A 6,000-nucleotide genomic window follows, 5' to 3' on the forward strand; every position below is an offset into this window, starting at 1 on the left:
AACATGAAAAGCTCACATTCTGGTTGATGTTGAAAGTGTGAAATTCCTGGGTGATTAGAGATTCACAGATATCACATTATAAAGATACAAATAATAAAGTTTTGTTGGAATGAAGAGGATGGGGCAACTAATTCTATGAGTCTAAAACAAGCTTTATCAAAGAGATGTCATTTGAACTGCATCTCAAATACTGAAAGCTAACCAGGAAGGAAAAGGGAGGAGGGGGTGGATTCTAAGTGAAAGAAACCATAAGTTTAAATACAAAGCACTACTAGGTCTGGTCTCCATTTATTAGTGAGAAATTCAGTGTAACAGGAATATCCAATGTGAGGTGTGGAATAACACGGATGAAGGAGGGAAAGGAGGCTGGGACCTAAGAGTTGAAAAGCCTGATGTACCATGATGGTAAATGGTTGAATTTATCCTGAGAGACAACGAAGGTCCGCAAAGGAGTGACATGATCGACCTTGTTTTTAGTTAACAATAAATGTGTAGGCAGTGCAGATGATAGACTGTAGTACGAAAAGACTGCTTAACAGTCCATGAAAAAGATGGTAAAAGACCATGGCACTAGAAATTTAAAACCAGGTATTTTTGAAGTAAAATGTGGATTTGGCGAACAACTGAAAACAGGGTAAAGGGAGAAGAAGAACTGAGGAAAGACTAGAGAGATTTATGTCTTAGGGAACTGGGAGAATGCTGAAGTCATTAAGTTAGGTCCAGAACACATAAAGGAAAACAAATCATAAGGTAATCTGGAATTAGAATTAGAATTTATGCTTTATAGGTCACTTTTTAATGAAATTATCAGAATCAACTAGAGAACTTTTTCAAAATGCATATACCCAGGCCCAACATCCAGAGATGCACTAGGTCTGGAGTGGGGGCCTACTTCCTTTTCTTAAAAACTCTGACAATGTTTCAGATAAAAACTCCTGATTAAGAACACTTTTATAAGCATAAGCTGATTATAAAACAAAAACAAAAACAAAAATGAAAAAGAAGAACATTGAGAGTGGTGGTAAGTGCCATGTCAGATATTAAAATATGCATAAGGCCTTTATAATTTAACAGTTGATATCAGCTGGAAAAAAAAAACAATAGAACACAATAAAAAATTGAGAAATTAACACAAGTGCTTATGGAAATTTAATAGATAAAGCTGTATTTCAAAGCAGTGAGGAAAGGATGGTCTTTTTAATAAGTATTGTTGGAATAACTGGGTGGTCATAAGGAAAAAAGATGACTTTGGATCTATTCCATGAATAAATTTCAAAAAGGTCAGATATTTAAATACAAAAATTTGAATCACACAAGTATTAGGAGAAATGATGGGTCAATTCCTGTATAATTGGAGAGTAGGGAAAATATTTCTAGCAATGGTCAAAACTAGATGCAATAATGTGAAATACTGGTAAACCTCAATGCATGAAAATAGAAAGCTTTTGTATGGCAAAAAAAATAATATAAAACATACTGCAAGCGAAGTATAAAGACAAATGAGAAACTGAGAAAATATTTGTAACTTATATAAGAGACAATAACCCTATATATAGAGTATCTAAAATTGAATAAAAGACCAACACCCTGGTAAAAAAATGGCAAGAGATATGAACAGATATTTTACAGAAAAAGAAATGCAAATACCTTTTAAATAGAAACATTCTCAATCCTGTTTATAAGAGAAATGCAAATTAAGAATCACTGATATACTATTTCTCACTCAACAAATAGGCAAAAATCCAAAAATTCCACAACACAGCCTGCTACTGAGGCACTTGTATGGAAAAGTGACACTCTCAAATATTGCTTGTTGGAGTGAAAAATGGAAAAACCCCAACAAGAGAGAATTTGACAGTATCTAGTAAAGTTACAGATGCATTTATTTTTCAACTAGCAAATCCCTAGAATCTGACCAAGATTAAAAAATATATAAAATAGTTATATAAGAAGTTATTAATTGAAGCATTATTTGTTAAAGCAAAAGTCTGGAAATAACCCAAATGTCCTTTATAAGGAAATGGTTGAATTAATTATGGTACATGTACACAGTGGAGTACTATGCAATTCTTTTTTAATGAAGAATGTATATAGTATGAAATATTTCAGTCAAGCCTAGTATATTTTGTTAAGTAAAAAATACATCAGTAGTATGCTACCGTTCATCTACTTGCCTATTTGCCTAATTTTTTAAATCAAAGGAAAAGTCAAACCTTAAAATGGTTACCAATAGGGAGGAAGGGAACAAGGTACAAAAGATAAAATAGTAGGAAGACTGCTCATAAAACTTGTTTGCAGATGTGATTTTGGAACCATATAAAATCATTTTCATAATTATAAAATAAATTTAATGTAAAAAGCAATGCCATCGAATTGAAACCTAAATAAAATAAATGAACTTAATTGTATATTGAGTTGGTAGCATAATCATACAGAGAATATTCTAAGTGACATTAAGCATGATAATTTTTTATAAAGCACACACAAATACAATAATTTAACAGTATATCCCTCATAGGATATAAACTAAGAAAAAGAAATTTAAAGCAGCAACAACAAAACAGGGCCTTAGATGGTAATCACTAACCGATTTTTTTTTAGTATTAATTAATTGGTTGTTTTTGTAATATTGCTGCATGCATAGTCTGAGAAAAAGTAAATGAATAAGTTAGTGTTTTTGGAAATTAATTTTTGGTATGAGACAAAAAGAAATAGATATAAAATTAATGAGTTACATAAAAGCCCTGTGATCCTGAATTTGAATTGAGTATAATAGAATGAATGCATATTTTACATTTAAAAATACATATTTCTTAGTTCAGCCCACTGTAACTGCCTAAAAACAGAGACCATTGCAGAAGCAACAAGGAGACAGACATCTGTGTACCCGAATTATGGTCTCTAAACACCATTTGCTCCTATAAAGAATTCCAAGAAGCAAAGGCTGAGTCCAGGTTTGGGATAGGAAATGTCGAAAATAAGCCTAGAATACCCTATCATACCAGTAAACCATTAATCAAAAATTACTGGGGTCATGTTAAAAAGACTTGAAAGTCAATTTGAAGAGACCACTTGAAGAGGCTCCCACTGAACAAAGATCAATTACTACAATGGACTGAAACATATTAAATATATTTTAATATATCAGTTTATAATACTTTAAAAAGAACCTCACTGTTCACTTTTGAAAAATACTAGGGAACCAACTCATTATTTTGAAAATTGGTAAATAAAGGAAACAAATTAAGAATTTACTCAACATTTCTAATCAAATATACATGTGCATATACATACCCACATATGTATCTTCAGATTTCAACATAAGATTCAATTTTTTAAAAGAAGTTTAAAAATGTCATTGGTCTGTACTAACAGTTATTATGATCAAGCATACAATTTACCTGTGAGTTTCAAGGCAGACAAAACAAAGAAGGAATGTGATACCATTCTTATCTGGTAAATAAGAAATGTATCAACTCATTAAAATGAACTTAAAACATTGGAATAACATATCAAAGTTTTTAAAGTAATTTTATAGCAAGTGGATAGACATTATTTGTATGGTCTTTCCCATAACAATATTCCATTAAAACTAAGGGCATAATGAAGAATATAATTTTTTGAATTAACTCAATTAACAGACTGTTGCTCACCCAAGTTATATAAGGCTTTGTAGCTTATGCACAGCTACAAAGGGGCAGCAATGTGCTGAATTCAAGTCATACCAGCTCCTGACAGTCAAAAGTTAAATTTTCAGGAATTTTACAAGCTGGTTGTTAACACAGTCATTACCATAAATAAATATCTTCAAACTTAAAATAAATTATATTAAAAACAAATAGATATTCAAAACTCATCATGTATTTTATTATGCTTTAAGATCATCTATGAGCTAGAAGTTATTTATGTCATTTGTAGTATGACAAAACACCCTAAAAACTAAACAGTGGTGTCCTACTGCCCATATCTTCCCAACTTTGTGATCAGTGATTTTATGTTGTAGCTTAAAATCGACCATGGTGGGCATGTTTACGGAAAACGGCAAACACTATGCATCATGGCATAACTAATGCTTTGTTGATAGTCTAGACTTAAGAAAGTAATGGAAAAAAATGTTAATGCAAATTAAACAAGTGTTACACTGAAATAGCACAAAAATGAGAAGATAATCTCCCAATATTTAAAAACTATTAACAAGTTGCAAGAAGTCACATCAATGATGAAAAAGTGAAGTCATTTCATTTTCATATTACTCATTTACTTAAAAATATTGATGACCATTTATGTCGGAATTAAATTCTTCAACAATTACAGCAACTACAGGTTGGCTACAGATAGGGCTATAGACACAAGAGTTTGGTAAAAATCAACTAAAGCAGTCTATTAGAATCAATTAGCTATAGGGATTTTACAATACAGTATTATATATGTTATTTGTAAATTGTGTGTGTGTGTATATTTGCATGCATATATATATATATATGCAAGCAAATATTTTTATTCCCAGAAAGATTTACCACCACACCCCTGTTGGGGAGGACTACAATCACTAGTCCTTGAGGAGTACACAGTTCAATTTAGAGAAGTTAACATCCCAAAATATCTGATTACTCTAATAGAGATATTCAATGTAAAATGAGTGCGCATTAGAAGGAGTGATTATTTTTTCTGAGTGGGGATAGAGGAAGGAGAATGCATATCTTAATTTGTGAAAGAGTCTGTGTCATAGTGATTAGGGCTTTTTTGCATTATTGTTTCTTCTGATATATTATTTTCAACATTTAACTTTGTAATAATTTAGCCCTGAAGGATAGTTTCAAGCTATTCAAAAAGGATATTTTAAGCCATTTGGACAAGCCGTCTGAAATCACAAAAATGGTCTTTTTAGGGTCATAAAATATTTTTATCTTATATCACATTTCTAAAATTCATGACTACTTTCCCTCTCAAAAGACATCATGTTTCAAGTTGGAAATCCAGAGTTTTATATTAACTTATTTTCACAGCATTCTGAAAAATATACACTTAACCAAAATTCAATCAGAAGCACAACTTTCACTACTTTCTTTAAAAATTGAATCAAGATCAGAGTTCATATCATTTACAAACTGTCTCTGGGAATAATGCAGTGTGAGAAATAATATTCAAGTGTCAACTCTTTAACTAGTGTAGTGGTGTTGTTCCTTGTCCTATGGCTCATACTTTGTCAACACTGACTGATTCCAAGACACCTTTTCCAGAAAAAATTTTTGGCTCACAAATAATCACAAACCATATCTTTAAAATCTCTTCCCCTTTAGCATGGATTTGCAGTGATTAAAAACAAAACAAGTTGTCAAGCACTGCTACCTCATAAATTAACTATACATAGGTAAAAAGTTTATTAGTACTCTTCACCTAGAAGGTTTCATCCAACCGAAAAGCCAAGTATTTATTAGCATGCACATATTAGAGTAACTGAGCTTTCATATTATATATCATTGATGTTACAGTGTCCAAAGAATCATATTAAAGAAATTTGGCCAATAGTTGATTTTGACTTCTCACCAGACATAATTATTTATTATTTTGCTGCTGGTCTAATAAACTTGGCAACTGTGTGGTTTTCTAACTGCTTTTGCTCTGAGGAGTACAACACTGAATGAATACTTCCTTAGCTTTAGTGCCTTCTCCACCGAAGACAAAAATACTAGAAGGCATTATATTGTGCTTATTCTGGGAAGCTTTTACTATTTTACTAGAATAGTTTACCCAAAATTGTCATTAGGTTTTGTTTAAAAGAGAGTCAATGACTTTAAAATATCCTTACCCAAATGAGTTCAAATTACTTTTTATAACTCCTTTCTCTCTCCCTATCTATAACCTTTCTCTCTCTCTCTCTCATTCTTCACTAAAGAGAGGCAATCCAAAAAGAAGCAGAACAGATGACAAAAATCACCTGGAAACAATATAAGCTAGATCTTTAAAAATGGCAATATATATATACATATATATATATAT

At 31.3% G+C, this 6,000-nt stretch overlaps 1 protein-coding gene across 16 annotated transcripts in view; it reads right to left on the reverse strand.

Moving 5' to 3' along the window:
- BAZ2B (bromodomain adjacent to zinc finger domain 2B) overlaps window positions 1-6,000 on the reverse strand; it is a 287,601-nt gene that overhangs the window by 233,998 nt on the left and 47,603 nt on the right. The window lies entirely within an intron of this gene.

Source organism: Pteropus alecto, unplaced genomic scaffold (assembly GCF_000325575.1).
Source record: "Pteropus alecto unplaced genomic scaffold, ASM32557v1 scaffold3, whole genome shotgun sequence".
NCBI lineage: Eukaryota > Metazoa > Chordata > Mammalia > Chiroptera > Pteropodidae > Pteropus > Pteropus alecto.